Here is a 19417-nt window from a genome sequence, read left to right as displayed (position 1 = left end):
CACCCCCCCTCCCCTCCCCAGCACCTCACACCCCCCCTCCCCTCCCTAGCACCTCACACCCCCCCTCCCCTCCCCAGCACCTCACACCCCCGCTCCCCTCCCCAGCACCTTACACCCCCCCTCCCCTCCCCAACACCTCACACCCCCCCTCCCCTCCCCAGCACCTCACACCCCCCCTCCCCTCCCCAGCACCTCACACCCCCCCTCCCCTCCCTAGCACCTCACACCCCCCCTCCCCTCCCCAGCACCTCACACCCCCGCTCCCCTCCCCAGCACCTCACACCCCCCCTCCCCTCCCCAGCACCTCACACCCCCCCTCCCCTCCCCAGCACCTCACACCCCCCTCCCCTCCCCTCCCCAGCACCTCACACCCCCCTCCCCACCCCAGCACCTCACACCCCCCCTCCCCTCCCCAGCACCTCACACCCCCCCTCCCCTCCCCAGCACCTCACATCCCCCTCCCCTCCCCAGCACTTCACATCCCCCATCCCCAGCACCTCACATCCCCAGCACCTCACATCCCCCTCCCCTCCCCAGCACCTCACATCCCCCTCCCCTCCCCAGCACCTCACATCCCCCCATCCCTCCCCAGCACCTCACATCCCCCCTCCCCTCCCCAGCACCTCACATCCCCCCTCCCCTCCCCAGCACCTCACACCCCCCCTCCCCAGCACCTCACCTTGCGGCAGAGCAGGCAGGACAGCACGCTCGCAAGCAGCGGGCACAGGAAGTGCCACACGCATAGAGCATGCAAGCCATGAGAGCAGGAGCAGGCTCGAGGGGGAGGAGGAGGGGGAGAGTGGGCTCCCGGGCGCGGTGAAAGCGGGATCGTGGGGGGCAAAGCGGGCTAGTGGGGGGGGGAAAGTGGGCTCGGGAGGGAGGAGGACGGGGAAAGTGGGCTTGGGAGGGAGGAGGACGGGGAAAGCGGGCTCGGGAGGGAGGAGGACGGGGAAAGCGGGCTCGGGAGGGAGGAGGACGGGGAAAGCGGGCTCGGGAGAGAGGATGACGGGGAAAGCCGCCGCGGGCCGCACATTGAGTGCAGGCGGGCCACGTGTTGTGCAGGCCTGCTGTATAGGGTGAATAGGCAGACACAAACAGGTGAGGTCACCAGACAGATATTGGTTCCCAAGGCGTTTGTTAAATCTGTATTCACTCTAGCCCCGTAGCCCTTGGGGTGGTCACCTCGGTAGGGATAAAACATTGGACCGTATTTCATCCCGATTCTATTGGCCAGGGATGCATGGTGATATTGCTAAGTTATGTGCGGCATGTCCTGAGTGCCCGCTAACTAGTCCGAAGGGACAAAAACCAGCCCCTCTGGTTCCTCTACCCTTGGTGTCAGTTCCCTTTGAGAGGATTGGGGTAGACTTGGTAGGACCTCTAGAATCTTTTGTGAAAGGACACAGGTTTATTCTTGTAATAGTTGACTATGCGACAAGATATCCTGAGGAGTTCCCGCTGAAGACAGCAACGGCGAAGCAAGTAGCCAACAAGTTGTGGGAGCTGTTCTCACGGGTTGGACTCCCCCAGGTTATGTTGACAGACCATGGTACACATTTTATGGCTAAACTAATGCAGGATGTCTTAAAATTATTAGAGGTCAAGTCGGTTCGGACATCGGTCTACCATCCACAGACTGACGAATTGGTGGAAAGATTTAACTGAACTCTAAAAGGGCTGCTGAGAAAGTTTGTAGATTCAGAGAAGAGAGCCTGGGATGAACTTCTCCCTTTTCTGTTGTTCGCAGTGCGGGAAGTTCCCCAGGCCTCCACGGGATTCTCTCCTTTTGAACTGCTGTATGACCACCAACCCCGCGGTATCCTAGACCTCCTAAAGAAGTCCTGGGAGGAACAGCGGTCCCCTTCTAAGAATACCCTGCAATATGTATTGGACCTTAGGAAGCGCCTAGATGTGGTCGGGCATTTTGCCAGGGAGAATCTTAGATCAGTTCAGGACAGTCAGGAGAGACATTACAATCAGAATGCTCACATGAGAGTGTTTCACCCGGGAGACCAGGTGATGTTATCATTACCCAGTTGCGAGAGTAAACTCCTGGCCAAATGGCAGGGCCCATTCGAAGTACTCCGCCGCACGGGTGATTACGAGATCGCTCAACCAGGGTCCAGGAAGGGTAAACAAATTTACCATGTGAACTTTCTGAAACCCTGGAAGATGCAGCGGGCTCTATTCATCCACCCAGTGGAGGAGGAAACGGACTTGGGTCCTCAGTCCCCACGGGAGAACATCGTGGGTGACGATAAAATCCCAATGGGTAAACAGTTGTCCTGTGAACAAAAAGGGGACTTGTTAGCAATAATTACACAATTCCATGATGTTTTTTCTGATTTACCAGGGCAAACTAATTTAATTTCACATATGATCAAGACAGCACCTGGGGTAAAAGTACGTTCCCGTCCTTATAGGTTGCCTGAAAGTCGTAGGGCCCTGGTAGAGAAGGAGGTACAAGAAATGTTACACTTAGGAGGGATTGAGGAATCATGCAGTGAGTAGTGTAGTCCACTAGTTATGGTCCCTAAACCCAATGGGAAGGTAAGATTTTCTGTGGCCCTCCGAAAGGTCAATGCGGTATCCAAGTTTGACGCATATCCGATGCCAAGGGTGGACGAGTTAATTGACGCCCTTATTAACGCGGAATATATATCCACGCTGGACTTAACAAAAGGGTACTGGCAAATACCTTTGGAGGAAAAGTCCAAGTGCAAAACAGCCTTTGCCACTCCCATGGGTTTATACCAGTTTGTGACAATGCCATTTGGACTGCATGGAGCCCCAGCCACATTTCAGAGACTTATGGAAAAGTGCTGAGACCCCATGGGGCTTATGCCGCAGCCTACCTAGATGACATTGTCATTTATAGTAAACACTGGCGGGCCCATCTAAATAGGCTGAAAGCGGTCCTCAAATGTCTGAGAGGCAGGGCTCACAGCCAATCCTAAGAAATGTGCCTTAGGTAAGGCGGAAATCAAATACTTAGGGTATGCAGTGGGAGGTGGAAAAGTAAGGCCACTAGCCGACAAGGTAGTTCCCTGAAAGAAGTTTCGACCCCCCAAACAAAAACGCAGGTACGCTCTCTGCTGGGTTTAGCAGGGTACTATCGGCGGTTCATCCCCAACTACTCGGAAGTTGCAGCCCCATTAATGGACCTCACAAAAAAGTGTGCCCCTACACAAGTGGTATGGTCAAGGGAGTGTCAGAGAGCCTTTGAGGACATAAAAATGTGTCTATCAGAGGGTCCCGTCCTTAGAAGCTCAGACTTCAATAGGCCTTTTGTAGTGCAGACCGATGCATCAGAAATAGGGCTAGGGGCAGTGTTTTCACAACAGTTTGAGGGAGTGGAACATCCGATCTTTTTCCTGAGTAGGAAATTGTTCCCGAGGGAAAAAAACTACTCAGTGATTGAGAAGGAGTGCCTCGCGGTAAAGTGGGCAATCGAGGCTTTGAGGCATTACCTGGCAGGAGTCCATTTTACTTTGGTGACGGATCATGCTCCACTGAAGTGGTTAAATAGCATGAAGGATTCCAATGCTAGATTCACTAGGTGGTATATGGCCCTCCAACCCTTCTCATTTGAGATTCAGCATAGGCCGGGAAAAGAGAACGCAAATGCTGACTTCTTTTCTAGAGAAGGGGTGGATGATCGGGCTTCAGCCGTGCGTAGCCCCAGCCACACACTAACAGGGGAGGAATGTGACAGGGTAAACAAACGCCACCAGTTATATGCCTGGGAAACCTATGTCTAGTCTGCAGTGCAGCACTGACTAGGTTAACTTCAGCTGGGAACCTTAGGACAATTAGTTGGATCCCAGCTGCCTAATCAAGGTGTGTTAAAACCCAGGCTGTAGACACATGGAGGCTGTCTGTTGAGGAGTGAGGAGTAAGCTGCTAAAGGGATTGCTAAAGAGTTTCCTGATACAAGGTCTGATTAGAAAAGTAGATGAATTGTGAACTGTCTGTCCCCTGCATAGAAAAGGGCAACTGCCATATACACTGTCTGCTAAAGAGAAACTGTTTTTGTCTGTCTGCTGAAGAAAAGCCATTTTCCTTTTGTTGCTGATGAAAAGCTATTTTTGTTTTGTTTGCTGTATATTTTTCAAGGCTAAATAAATAAGCCTTGTCAAGAAACCCGCGTGTGTAGTTGCATGTACCCTGCAACACGAAGCTACTCCACACCAGCCATAGCCGGGGCTATGGGGACTCAGTGATTACATATCACACTATTCTGTCCCTGTTACATTCCCCTCTTGTTACCCCCAGCCATCCTTATTTATACTGTTACTGCTTAACCCTTCATTCCCCAATGTCCGGTGTTAGCTCCTTTTATTATTATTAACTATCATGCTCTATTAGCATTATCTGCTAAACCACCTAGAGCTTTTACACATTTTTTGTTGTTCTCAAATCACAGAGGATCCCTGCTGGCTGGAGGCGCTGCACCTACTGAGAACAAGGTAACCACCGCGGAGCACTCAGCCCTCCTGTTACCAAAAGGTATGCACCATCACACAGCGTAGCAGGAAAAGGCATACCTACCCCTATCTCACTTAGAGGCAGGGGTAGATGGTCTACATAAGCATTTACAAACAAACAATTTGGATTTTTTTTCTGTAGACATTGGAGCCTCTGTTTTACACAGATGTAGCACAACTTACTGTCCTCTGTGGTAGGATTTACACTTTCCCAGTGCGGCTTCAGCTCTCGTGGCCCGAGGACAGTAAACATCCCAGGAGGATTAACCCTGCGGGGTTCCAGGTTTCTGAATGTGACCCCACAGTGTTAAATTCCTTTTGGGCCATCTGCAGGGAGAGAAATACTGATATACACACTAGATACTTATCTGGAAGGTGAGTAAGTTCTTTGATTACAGACACAGACTTAGAAGTACTATTTAATGAAAAACAATCTACAAATGTTCTTTACTGACCTATGTAAAGACATATTTGTTATACCACTATACTTTGATGTGACCTTAACAGATTTTTTACAAATCTGCCTAACCTACCTTCATCAAATTTATTACAAGTAACAGAAGGATTCATTAAAAACTCCCTGGCATCTCAGCAGCTATTAGAAACTGACAGCTTCAAGGTACATATGGGGGAAAGTGGAATTGGTTTTATGAAATAGGTCCATGCATGTGCCTGAAATCTTAATTTTAAAACAAGGTCAGTGAACGGTCTTCTTAATATTAGGAAGACATAGATTCAGCCTGACATTTCTCTGTAACAGCAAAAGCCATCTTAAATAGTAGTCCTAGGGGTCCAAAACACAATATCCTAGAAGCTTATTTCCATACATATTCTACCAAAAGTACTGTAACAGATGATTGACATCCATCCAATCAGACTAAAAAGACACGATTAGATTTCTTTCAAACATCATCACTTTGCACTGTCGACCTATAGTAACTGTAATTTTCCTGGAGGAGACAACAATATACTTTTCTACAATAGTTAGTGATTCTGGTGTATTTGTGTACCCTGTACATGTAGTGTATATATGTACAGTGGCGAGAAAACATTTGTGAACCCCGATGAGAATTACGGAAATCCCATCATTTTTTCCATGATAACCTGCTTTAATCGAAACCAGTCTTTTCTTAAATATTCAATAGGGTTTATAGTAACCAATTCCATGTCTTTTGAAACAAAATGACGTATGAATTAGACAAAAAATTAGTCACGAAGAGTCTTGGTATGTGAAAAAGTAAGTGAAACCCTGGTTTTATCAGCAAAATTAAAGGGGATAATTATAATCGTGTGTTTAAATAACTAGGTACATGTTCAGGTATGAGTTTTGGAGGCCCCATCCTATATAAAGATCAGAAACTTTGTTAGTTCGGTCTTCACCACACGTGTGTGGAAACAAGTCATGCCACAATCAAAAGAAAATCTGAGAACCTCAGAAAAGCAGTAATTGACGCTCATCAGTCTAGAAAGGGTTACAAAACTATTTCTAAGGATTTGGGCCAATTCACTGTCAGACAAATGGATACATTTGAAAACCACCGTCACTCTACTGAGGAGCGGTCATCCTACCAAAATCTCAGCAAGAACAAACTGGCAAATCATCCAGGAAGTCACAAAGAGCCCCAGAGTAATATGCAAGGATCTGCAGGACAGTTTTGCCTTGCTAATGCGAGTGTGTGACAGTGATGGGGTTAACCAGACTTACTAATTAAGGTTCGGTCCACTTGGTTACCCTTGATCCATGTGTTGAGGTCCTAGAGTGTCAGCTCTTGGACCCAGATGTCCTAAACGCAATACTGTGACTGTGAGCAAATTAAGCGACATTAAAGATTTCTTTGTGTTTTGCCTTTCCTGGGGTGCTGGGATCGGGAGATTTCTAGGCTGTAAGTTTCAGGGTGGGTTTGCCGGAGAAAGTCTTTACAGAATGTGTCTATGTATCGGGTTCCAAAGTTATGGGATAACCCAGGAGTTGGATCCGGGAATCGAGCCGGGAATCGAGCCAAGCACATTGCTCCGGGCAAACTCTGACTCTGGCAACGATCTGACTCTGCTTACGACTCACCGCCAGGATACCTGCTGCAGCATCTTCCAGACAAGGTAAATGGGCATGAAGGGGTTAATGTATACCTGCAATCATACACGGGGTCCCTAGTATAAAGAGGGGTCCCTAGTATAAGGAGGGTGCCCAGATACATGACCTGGTATAGGGGTTTGGGGGTGCTCCAGCTATGTGATAAAGCTGAGAGTGATTTCTTGTGTGTAAAAGTTTTGAAAAGTTATTTCTAAAGTGTGCCAAGAATGAGGCTACTGAGTGTAGGCAATATATACTCTCACTCCATCCCTGACACCAGTACAGGGGCTTATATATTTTATCACACAAAAAGACAGGACACGGTATATTTTATTAAAGAGTTATATTTAATAGGTATATGTACTGATAACCTGTGAATGAACTATGGGATTTCCAAGTCATGGATTCCAAGCGACCAGATGGCTACCAAGCTTGGTGCCTTTGGGTCTGTGCGGAGTTCGGATTTGAAAGCCTCAGGGATGCCAAGGTGTTAGAACAGGAGGGGTACTGCAGTTCTGCTTGAGTACACGCATCCTGGGCTAACACAGGGCTCTCCAGCCACCATTTGCCAGATCCCAGATTCTGTGGAGCCTGGACAGTGGATGGGCTCAGTATGCAAAGAGGCAGAGGTGCCAGGTTGGCGCATGCCCCTTTGCAGAATGAAAAAAGGTACCCACCCGGCTTTACAATACCGGCAAATTGGTGATTGGCTGGCAGGAGAATTCCCACGCTCTGATAGGCTGTAAAGGTTTGTGAATGGGACGCTGAAACCCATAAGGAACCTCGCAGCCAATGAGGAGCGCAGATTCCAAGAGCCAAACCATCAGTTGAAGTGGAATCATGTTTTTGTGTCATTTTTTTAATCAGCTTATTTCTATCTATTATTATGACTTAGATTAAGATCTAATAACATTTTAGGTTTGAAATATTTGAAAATCCTAAGTAGTTCACAAAACTTTCCACTGTACATACTGTATATCCATACACAAATAACATATATTTTACTTGTATACATATCTATACCACAGATAACTATTTAAATGTAATCTGTACAGTGACTGAGGATGGCTGCAGTAACCATATTTTGCCCTGTAAGAGTTTTTGTGTCAGTCCAAAAAAAAAAAAAAAAAGGAGGCAACATTTAGAACAAAACTTGAATGTGTTAGGAGAGAGGATATTACCTGAGCCTAGGTAAATAATGTGTTGTGTGAATGGAAAAGTGGTAGAGTTGCCATATAAACTTTTAAATATATATTCAAAGGCATCAGTGACATCTTGTGGTAGGTTAGCAGATACAGAACATGAGAAATGGATGGGGGTTTTTTTTAAAATAAATTTTGCTTTACAACAACTATAATTTTGAAAATAACTTGTCATTATGATTCTATGTTCTAAACAAAAGAAACCGTACATCCAGTCTGAACTTTTACCCTTTTCCGCACTTAAATAGACCTACGTTGACCTATTCAACGTTTTCATGCAGCATGTGCATGCTTTTTTGTAGCATTATGTTTAATTTTCTTTTCTATGTAGTAATACACCATACTCGTGAATTTGTTTTATTTTGACCCATTTGAAAATAAGGGTCATATTTTATTTTAGAATGAGTAAGAAGCAGCAAAGAAAGATGTATTTTTACTGGTATTTTGGTATTGTTTCTATTTTGAAGTGTGCCCCTTGTGTTTACCCAGAGCAGTGTTGTATATCTTCAAAGCAAATGTCCTATGTGCTTACAAAAATAGTGCATCAGATCAAACATATGAAAGCAGCCACTTCTAGAGTATTCGATATTAGGTGCTTTATCAGCAGGAACTGACACAGCAGTAAAGAATCATTATTTTCGTTGGCTAAGCTTAGGTACAAGATTTCTTGCCCAAGATCATAGATTTACAGCTCTAAATATAGGTTCAAGCTTTCTGTCCAGTAAATGGTTATACTCTACAATTACAGTATTTCAAACTGTTTTCCATATAGTTGTGGGAAAAGTAGTTATAAATAAATAATATTCTCAGTGAATGGTGACAGACGGTTATTATAAATGAACAAGCATAAATATCCACTTACCCTCAATTTGAAAAATTTGGGACCAATGGACATTTATGATATTGGTTTTAGAGGTGTGTGGTGGCCTGGGTTCCCCTCTCAGTCCCCTACCTCCGCTGCAGTTCGGGATAAGGTGGATACCGGGGGGAGGGGGGTGTTGCGCTAGTCGAGCGCATCGCCGGGGACTACCGGCAGCTCCTAGTCAGGGCGCTGCCATTTTGGACTGCGTTGCGCATGCGTGAGATAGCGCGCATGCGCAGTACCGGCGCGAGAAGCGCTATAGTATAGGAAAGGGCTCTGTGGGAACTGCAAGTCCCATGATGCTTAGGGGCATGGACCACATGACGCCAGGGACCCAATCACGCGGCCAGGTTCCCCTGAACCAGGAAAGGATACTTTTGGTGCACTGTGAACCACGCCAGCCGGATGAGGGATGGCAACGGGTCAGGTAGTGTACAGGGAGTAGTGCTTCTCTGTACTAAGCCAGACTGTGTCCACTAGGCCCCAGCTAGGCCCCGACTCACCTGTAAAGCTTGTGTTTGCTTTAGGAACAGGCCCTTAAGTAGGGACTCTGCCCCATTAGCCATTTGGTAGACAGGGATACAGCTGCTACGCTGCGCAGCCCTGCAAGGTGGGTTCTGGGACCAGAATGCCACAAAGGACAAAGAGACTATCCTGATGGTGATATTATCCACGCCGGAATTCACCCCACGCGGTGGCGGATGACGACGTCGGACCGGACGGATTCCCTGTTGTATTCTGCGATACCCGAGTGCAGGAGCCCCGGGCAGGTATCGGTCTGCAAGTGCACCAACACTGTACAGCACGGCGCTGATCACGCCTAAAGGGTGGGGGTTTCACTTGGGAACACTTACGTGGTAGAATGGCCAAGGGCCTTGGACAGTATGGTGGACACGGTGTGGGGGTAACACGGTGGTGGGCTACTACAGACTGGCAGGGTGTATATGCAATTGACCCCTTATGCATTATAGAGTAGTTGACATATATATCATGTGTGTGCTTAGTAAAGGTCATAAAGGTTACTGTTACATTCTGTGTGGTATTATTTGTTTCTGCACGGGGTTATCCCAACCCCTTGGGATCCCGTACAGGTGGAGGCGCTGTCATCCAGTATCTCAGGTGTACCCCAAGCTCTCAGTGGTGGAGGCTCAGATCTCTGTGAGCCAGCAGGTAATACCAGCACCCGTAGACTCTTCACATAAAGGGGAAAGAGGGCTACAGGTGCATATAAAAAGGATAGGTTGTAAATACAATATACAGCAGTGGGCTTAAGATAGATGTTTGTTCAGACATTATTATGAGGTTATTAATAGCAAGTTCATGAATTTCAGATGCAGGGGAACCCACCAGGTTTCCCAGCAGGCTAGCACCCTTTTGTGAACCCCTTGGATTCTGTCTGAGGTCCGCTGACCACAGGTTGAAAATCAGTGACCAGGGGTGTGCAAACAGGGTGGTGGGCGAATTTTTCTTTGGGGAAGAGCGATTAGAGGTCCTGCGCACTTCTCCAAAGCATTTAAATTAGATGCCAGGGGAGCACGCGAGGACTCTTTAAGTTACCTTACCTTGTCTCCGGCTGTTTCTAGTGATGCGTCGCCATGGTAACGCGGCATCAAACCGCAGGAGACAAGGTAGGGGAGGGGGGTAGGGGGGTAGGGGAGGAGTGCAGGCAGGGGGGCGCATAGGAAAAATTTGCGCACCCCTGATCTAGACTCAATGCAACCTTTTCACAACATATTACATTTTTTAATATACTTAATTGTAGCCCTTGTACACCCCCCCTAATTGAGATTGGGGTCATCTTCTCCTCTGGCTACTCCGTTTGTGTGATGGTGCAGTACCTGTGTGGCAACAGGAGGGCTGAGTGCTCTGCGGTGTTGTGGGGAGAACAGGACAGGTTTGCAGGGTACCTTAGTCATGGTACAGCGCCTCCAGTCAGCATGGGTCCTTTGGATGAAAGGAGAGTCCATACTGACACCATGTTCTTGGTTCCCAGACAGTGATCACAAGAAGTTATGATGCAACTGGTTCTTTATTCCTTTACTCAAAAGTCAGCAGACAATACATCCCTCCTTTAGAGATAAGGCCTTGCAGGCCCCATCCAGACTATTGTCCCTGATAGTCTCAAGGTATACTTCCACACTCCCACTCCTCAGGGGAAACAGAACTAAATCACTTCTCAGTAGGGTGACCAGATGTCCCGGTTTTTCATGCTCTGTCCCGGATTTTAGGGCTGCAGGAGAATGCTGGCTGCCCTCACAGGGGGGGGGGGGGGGGGGCGCAGAGATTGCAGGTGAATGCCGGGCGGGGGACGGTGTGGGGGCGGTGATAGCAGGAGAATGCTTGGCTGTGATTGGAGGATGCTGGACGGGCGGAGTTTTGACGAGGTGCTCCAATTTGGGCCCTCCCCTTACCTCAGCACCGCCCCTCTGTCCCTCCATTCCATAGGCTCCGCGGGCCTGCTGGGCATCTCCTCTGCACTGGCCATGCTGCTCCAGGTAAGCCCACATGCCAACTTATGCCACCCTCCCCGGCACGTTACCCAGCCCAAGGGGGGAGAGGCCTTATTTTTATGTGTGTTCGGGGAGGGGGGGGATTGTGTCTGTGTGATTCACAGTCTGTGTGTTTGTGTGTGTGTGCGGGTGACGGTGTCTCTGTCTGTGTGTGTGTGTCACTGTGTGTTTGGGTCACTGTCTGTGTGTCACTGTGTGTCGCTGTTTGTGCGTGAGTGAGTTACTGTCTGTGTGTTACTATGTGTGTCTCACCGTGTGTGCACGCATATTGTGGAGGGAGGTTGAGTGTGGGGAGGGGAGAAAATTACATGGGGTGGGGGTGTAAGAGAGAGGGGGGCAAGGAAAGGGTGACTGGGGAGTGTAAGAGAGGGGTGAGAGTGAGGAGGTGTATGAGAAGGGCGCGGGGGGGTGCTTGCAAGGACGCCCTGAAACGTGGGTGGGGGGCCCCGGTGGAAACGTTGGTCCTGGGCCCCGGGAAAGCTGTCTGCGACCCTACATGGCAGTGATGTCACTGACTGCCACGAGGACAGCAAGAGACCCTATTTTGCAAAGTGTATACACACAAGGTCAGGAATGTCACATTTTTTAAATATCTTAATTTTAATTAATGCCTTAATGTTTTATTTAATTTTAATGTAAATTATTTATTTAATGTTAATGAATGTCTTCATTATGTAATTTTAATTAAAGTACAGTAGAAAAAGTACATTTTAGATTTCAGGCTGCAAAGTGGTTTGTTTTATTTCTGATAGTGAAATCCCTTTACTTAATAGAATTTGTTATGTTGAAGTTAAACTTTAAAAAAGGTGTTTTTTTTTTTTTCTGCTGCTGTCTAGAAATTTAAATGCATTAAATTTAAATGCTGATTTCAAATTCATATTTGTGCACCCTTTTCCTGCAGCGTGGTCACTCACAATGGATGTTGTCATCCCTGCCACGAGGACGAGTTTTGACAGACAGCCACTGATCCATACAGTTCACAGGTCAGTCCAGAAAATAATAAAAAAATATATATATATATATATATATATATATATATATATATATATATGTTGCTTTTCATTCTTTTTTTCAACTGTTTTAGAACGCGCACACACCCGGGGGGGGGAGGGTGAGGGAGCAGAGAGCGAGAACGGGAGGGGAGAGGGAGAGACGAGAGTTTGTGTTATGTTAAGAATCGGAAATAAATACATTTTGAAGTAGTAATCATCCCCTCTCAAATGGGCATTCCTGGACAATAATGCCCTGGCAGTAATATCTGTGTGTGCTGACACATCTGCACACACTCAAGCACAATACAAAAATTGTGTGCACAAAGAATGTACTGTATACTAAAATGTGCGCGCACAAACAGGTAACAAGTGCCAAAAGTATAGTACAGGATGTAGTAATTACTGTCTAGCTATATACTTTTGGCACTTGTTACCTGTGTTTGCGCGCACATTTAATATACATTCTTTGTGCACACAATTTTTGTATTGTGCTTGAGTGTGTGCAGGTGTGTCAGCACACACAGATATTATTAGATTAATGGGTTGATATTGATAGGTATTATGTGACATTAGATATGTATTTTATGATTGTTAAATATTTTTTAAGATGATTTGTAACATTTCATTTTTTAGCCTTTTCATGAGTTTGATTAATAATTACTATATATTTTTTAATTATTTTCATATTATCAATTTGTAGTGATATAGCTTTTTTTTTTGTATTATTAGATTGTTGTAATTGCTATTTGTAGTTATCTATATATGACAGTGCTCAAATCCTGGAGTGATTCGTTTAAATTTCCTTTTAAACTACAGTATCATCTTTGATTCCAGTTACACTCTGGGTTCCCTAAGGGGCGGAATCTTTGAAAATTGATGCACCCATCACGATCGAGACACTCCAGTATATTAGCATGGCCATTACTGTTCAGGGACATTCCCTTTGATAAAGTTACATTTGTTGTGACGAAACGCGTCAGGGACGAACCTTGCGACATTGCGTCATCACGTTGCATGCACGCTTTACGGCCGGAGTGTGCATGATGTACTATTGAGGCCTGCTCCAATACCATACCATATGGAGGACTTCGAGTGATCGTTAAAAGGAATAGCGCTGTCGGGTGCCTTGTTCCAGTATTGCTGTTGGACTGCTAACCTGTCATGAGACGTTGCCTGCCTCGGTGGTGATTTTTTTATCACAAATTGCTTTATTTACACTTGTACATTGTGAGTGTTTTTAATCCCCCCACCATTCCCTTCCCCATATTAAATGTTACAGTGTTACACTATGGGGCGTGCGCTCTGTGTTTTTTTGGTTTTGTTTTGTTCTTATAGATTCTGCATTGGAACTGGTTCTTCCAATTGAGAGCTGTCGTGGACCCCTGGATCCTGTACATTATCCTGTTATCATCTATCAGGACTTACCTTAGGGTTTGGACATTGCACTTGGACTACTGTATATATTATTTCAATCTATATGCATGTATATTTGTCATATTATAGTGTATATTCTAGTTTGTTATAATTTTTATTTTTATTTATGGGAATAATTTTTTTTTTATAGGTTTGTTTGTATTTTGCAATTATTATACTTGCTATTATCACATATCAATTCACTGTTTCACGATTGGCGCTACTTTAATCACTTTTTTTCTTGAATATTTATATATATATATATATATATATATATATATATATATATATATATATATATATATATATATATATATATAGCAACTGTAAATATTACTGTATGTTCATTTGCATGTCTTAGACAGGTCTGCAACCCTGTCTTTCCCCATTGTCACCCAGCATACAGCACTTCCACTGCAGCAAGGGATTCTGGGAAATGACATGCAAATGAGCACTTAGTGCCACCTTTTGTCTCAAGCTCGTATTACACAAGCCAATCCTCAAGCCAATGCATATATAGAGGTATCAGTACCGTGTTAGCCGAGCTTCAATAATCAAAAAATAAATAGATGATACCGTTCTGTGGCTAACGAAATGCTTTTATTTGTGCAAGCTTTCGAGATACACCGATCTCTTCTTCCGGCGATGTTACAATGAATGAAGCAAGGATTACTTAAAAACAGTGTTTCTTGGAATGTTATCTGTGCTGGTCCTTCCCCCGATGTGGATGTGTTTGGGATCAGATGCTCCTTCTTGCATTTGCTGAGGAAGATTATATCGCTTTGGGATCAGATGCTCCTTCTTGCATTTGCTGAGGAAGATTATATCGCCATCCACATCCACATCGGGGGAAGGACCAGCACAGATAACATTCCAAGAGACACTGTTTTTAAGTAATCCTTGCTTCATTCATTGTAACATCGCCGGAAGAAGAGATCAGTGTATCTCGAAAGCTCGCACAAATAAAAGCATTTCGTTAGCCACAGAACGGTATCATCAATTTATTTTTTGATTATATATATATATAAAGCATGTGCCAATGTATAATTCTATATTCTTAGCTAAACTGGAAATCGTTTAGTACTCCTGTTATAAATCTGGAAAAATCCTGATTGTGTGCCCAACAGAATGGCCGCCTTTCTGTTTCAATCAATCCTTCAGTCAGTTTAACTGAGCAGCTACAATGTATCATATTCTGAAGGTAACATTATCTATTACAGTTTACACCTCAAACTGCTGGGAACATTAGCAACAAAGTATCACAAATTGCAACACTGCTAGGATCTTGCACTGCTTGGGAGGTGGGCTAAAGACTTTATAGAAATCAAAGGATGCTTTTAAACGCATTAAAAATGGCATTAAGAGTTGAATGGAAAAAAAATCACTTATCTAATATTACAGCAAACAAACAATTTTAAACCCTCTAAAAGGCGCTAACCTACAATAGGTGTGAAAAACAGTGAATAATAATTATCAAAAAATATAATGATAAATACTATAGTGAAAAAAGCAGCCTTGGGGAACAACAACCAACAGATCATTCCTAATCTGATAAAACAATTACACATACTGCTGCGGCCGAGTTTATTCGAGCATTTGCCCGGTCTCGGCCGCAGCAGTAACCTGGCGCACGCCAGAGGGTGCCGGGCGCGCGCCGAAGCGCCCTCCGATCAGGGCTTTCTTCCTCCGCTCGCCGGGTCCGCCGGAACCCCCTGCCGCCGTCCCCCACATCGCGGGACACCAGGGCTCCCTCGGGGAGCCCTGGACGCGCGTGCAGGGGGCGCAGGCACCCGATGACGCGTGACCGCGCATCAGGGGCTAGCAAGCCGGGGCATGTCCCGGCTTGCGGTACTAGCCTTGCTCAATTTAAACGTGTCGCCTCTGTACAAAAGAGTCGCTCAAATTCAGGCCAAAATACCGTACTCAAACAAAGATAGTCTCTGTTACAAGGCTCCTTCTGGACAGGTTGATGAACTGATTGGATAAAGTTCCAGATGAGTAGGTGTCCTTAATCAAGTGTCTTCACTGATTCTGAAAAAACAGAAAAAAGGCACACCAATTGGCAGTATTTCACAGCAACAAGTCCCTGACTAGAACTTGCAGAATCCTACTCACGGAATAAAGATTGTCACATTCAGGGGAGAGAATCTGTATAAACTTCCCGTCCCTGCACGGCTTCCCACGGACTCCACGTGGTCTGGCTTGTAGAATTCCCCTCAGATGGGCGATGTTGATCGTGGATGTCAACGATACAGCATACACCAACGGTGGAACAGGGAATACGACAATACTAGTGTGATATGTAACAAACTTTAATAACACACTTAAAACACTTAAAAACCACACTCACATGGTATGGAGGTGAGTCATACGACTCACGGATGCCGTCCGCAACCTGAAAGTTCCCCGATCTGCAGCAGAGACACTCACTGCACGCGCCACCTGCTACTGGCAAGCGGGTGACGTCAGCGATGCAGGAAGTCCTCCCTGTGTCTGGAACTACGGTGGCCGGATCGGGTCAAAACACTAAGCTCCTCCTCTCTACGCGTTTCATGACACTAGGTCACTTCCTCAGGGGATACCGGAGCTTAGCTAATGGAACACTTAAATACATACCCCAATTAAGAGACCTTCCTACAAAGGGGAGGTACTACGGATGCAAAGCAACCTATATCACACAAAAATCAGCAATCTCACATCGTGAGGCTGGTGGGGTCAATTTGTGAACATACATTAAGTTCTAATCCATTCAACGCTTAGAAAATGTATACAGTAATACACATTACAGGGAAATAAAAAAGACTAAGACCTTCCACAAAGAAGTGGATGCCAACACTTATCTACTGGCATCGAGCCACCACCACCACCCTCAGTGGTTGCGGAATATACCTAAAGGCCAAGCATTGCGAATAAGGAGGAATTGCTCTGAAAACATGATCTACCAACAGCAGGTTAAAGTTTTAAAAAGTAGGTTTTTAGAACGTGAGTACAATGGTCGTGAATTGGATCAGGCCATTTCGGAGGTTAATCAAATTGACAGAGCCACACTGATTTGTAAAAAGAATCCTGCCCCTGTCCCAACAACACAGGGTCAGTTTCCATTTTTTATCACACAATACAGTGGTTTGGCTACAGTCATAACCAAGACTCTAAACAAACATTAGAGTATCCTTCAGAGAGATCCGATCTTGAAAACCATCCTCCCTACTAAACCAAAGATTGTATATAGAAGGGCTAGAAATCTAAAATCCACCTTATCCCCCAGTTGTCCTATTGATGGCTTAAAGGATCGCCATGTAACCTGGCTCAATGATCTTAAGGGATATTATACATGCCCCAATTGCATTGGATGCAAGCATAGTAAAAAAAGTAAAATTTTTAAATCAAATGTAACAGGGGCAAGTTTTAACATCAACACCTTCATAAACTGTAGGACCAATTTTTGTGTTTACTTATTGGAATGTCCGTGCGGGCTACAATATGTGGGCCGCACGGGGAGGCCCCTCAAACGAAGGTTTGCCGAACATGTGTATAACATGTGTATAACATTAAGAGGGGCCTTGAGACTCATAGCGTCTCTAACCATTTCAAAATACACCATGGCCAGAACCCTGAGGGATTGGTATGTATGGGAATTGACAATCCCAAGGGCTGTTGGCGTGGGGGGGACAGATTAAATACAGTATCCAAACGTGAGAGATATTGGATCTATGTATTAAAACTCTGTCGTCCCCCCTAGGTCTTAACATCGAATTTGATCTGGCGGCATTTTTGAAAGATCCTTGATTATTTCTTTGCATAATGTGTATGAGATATCATTCATTGTATGTCCAATATTTGTCTATTTTTTTATTCATTTAATGATCTATAAGATTTTTATGTTCTTAACCTTTTTTATTTCCCTGTAATGTGTATTACTGTATACATTTTCTAAGCGTTGAATGGATTAGAACTTAATGTATGTTCACAAATTGACCCCACCAGCCTCACGATGTGAGATTGCCGATTTTTGTGTGATATAGGTTGCTTTCCATCCGTAGTACCTCCCCTTTGTAGGAAGGTCTCTTAATTGGGGTATGTATTTAAGTGTTCCATTAGCTAAGCTCCGGTATCCCCTGAGGAAGTGACCTAGTGTCATGAAACGTGTAGGGAGGAGGAGCTTAGTGTTTTGACCCCATCCGGCCACCGTAGTTCCAGACAGAGGGAGGACTTCCTGCATCGCTGACGTCACCCGCTTGCCGGTAGCAGGTGACGCGTTCAGTGAGTCTCTCTGCTGCAGATCGGGGAACTTTCAGGTTGCGGACGGCATCCGTGAGTCGTATGACTCACCTACATACCATGTGAGTGTGGTTCTTAAGTGTTTTAAGTGTGTTATTAAAGTTTGTTACATATCACACTAGTATTGTCGTATTCCCTGTTCCACCGTTGGTGTATGCTGTATCGTTGACATCCACGATCAACATCGCCCATCTGAGGGGAATTCTACAAGCCAGACCACGTGGGGTCTGTGGGAAGCCGTGCAGGGACGGGAAGTTTATAAAGATTATCTACCCTGAATGTGACAATCTTTATTCTGTGAGTAGGATTCTGCAAGTTCTAGTCAGGGACTTGTTCCTGTGATATACTGCGCAATTGGTGTGCCTTTTTTCTGTTTTTTCAGAATCAGTGAAGACACTTGATTAAGGACACCTACTCATCTGGAACTTTATCCAACCGGTTCATCAACCTGTCCAGAAGGAGCCTTGTATCAGAGACTATCTTTGTTTGAGTACGGTATTTTGGACTGAATTTGCGCGCCGGTGACACTCTTTTGTATGTGTAATCTAATATTACAGAACTGATTTATTTATAAAAAAAACACAAACAACCCCCCCATGATTTCACGTTTTACTGCTTTTAAGCATTTTTTTTTGAGGTATGTGTGTGCCTGACTCTTCTCCATGGTGTCCACACAAAGAGACTTGATGATGTACATAACCTTGGTCAATGAAATGAAACTCTGGAGAGGTGGTGTTACAGGAGGGGAGTCTTTAAGAGTCCCTGCCGGAGCATGCAGAGCTGCTGTGACCCTGGGGGATCCCGTGGCGATTTGAGGTAATCAAGGACCCAGTTCGTTAGCGGACCAACTCAGCGGATGCTGTGTGATAAGATCACGGATCGGCCCAATAGGTGGAGTCAGCGCCAAGCAGCAGTCTGCCTGATACCAGGAGGTGCGAGTAGCTACTAAACGGATCCACATCACTACAAGTAAAGGGTATGGAAGTACTTGCAAAGACACAGGCCTGCTACATTAAAAACACTAATTTTCAAGAGCTCCAACGATGTTCCAGCACCCACACACAAGCCCCCTAAGTACAGGGTCAGGTGGTATTGGGGAGATATTGCATACACCTGTGCTGCGTCTTGTATGACGTACTGTGTATTGTGCATGTTGTTGAATGATTCTCCCATTTGGGAATCATCTAATGTGTTTATTACAGACTGTGCTATAAATACACCTGTGTTATTTACATCCCTGTGTTGTGTTTTCATTCTCTGACCTACGGCCACGTGCTCGGTTAGCAAGATAGCACTGGTTGTTAGAGGGGAGTAGCACTTGGGGCCCTAGCATAGCAGATACACACCGGTCTAAGGAGAGAGACAATGGAATACACGTGAATGCTTCTTTGCATCACCTGTAGTTACTGTACAATGTGACCTGAGCTGGACAAATTCTCACCCAATGTTCTCTCACAGCTTTCTACCACAGTAAGGCTGCCCCAGTGACCATATTGTTTCTCCACGACAAGAATTCTTGTATGGCAATTTCTACATGAAATATCTCCTGAACCAAGGGGACCGCATAGCTTTAAGTGCCATGGTTCAGATCTGGGAATTCCT

The sequence above is a fragment of the Ascaphus truei genome, chromosome 3 (assembly GCF_040206685.1).
Source record: "Ascaphus truei isolate aAscTru1 chromosome 3, aAscTru1.hap1, whole genome shotgun sequence".
NCBI lineage: Eukaryota > Metazoa > Chordata > Amphibia > Anura > Ascaphidae > Ascaphus > Ascaphus truei.
This window is presented reverse-complemented; position numbering follows the sequence as displayed.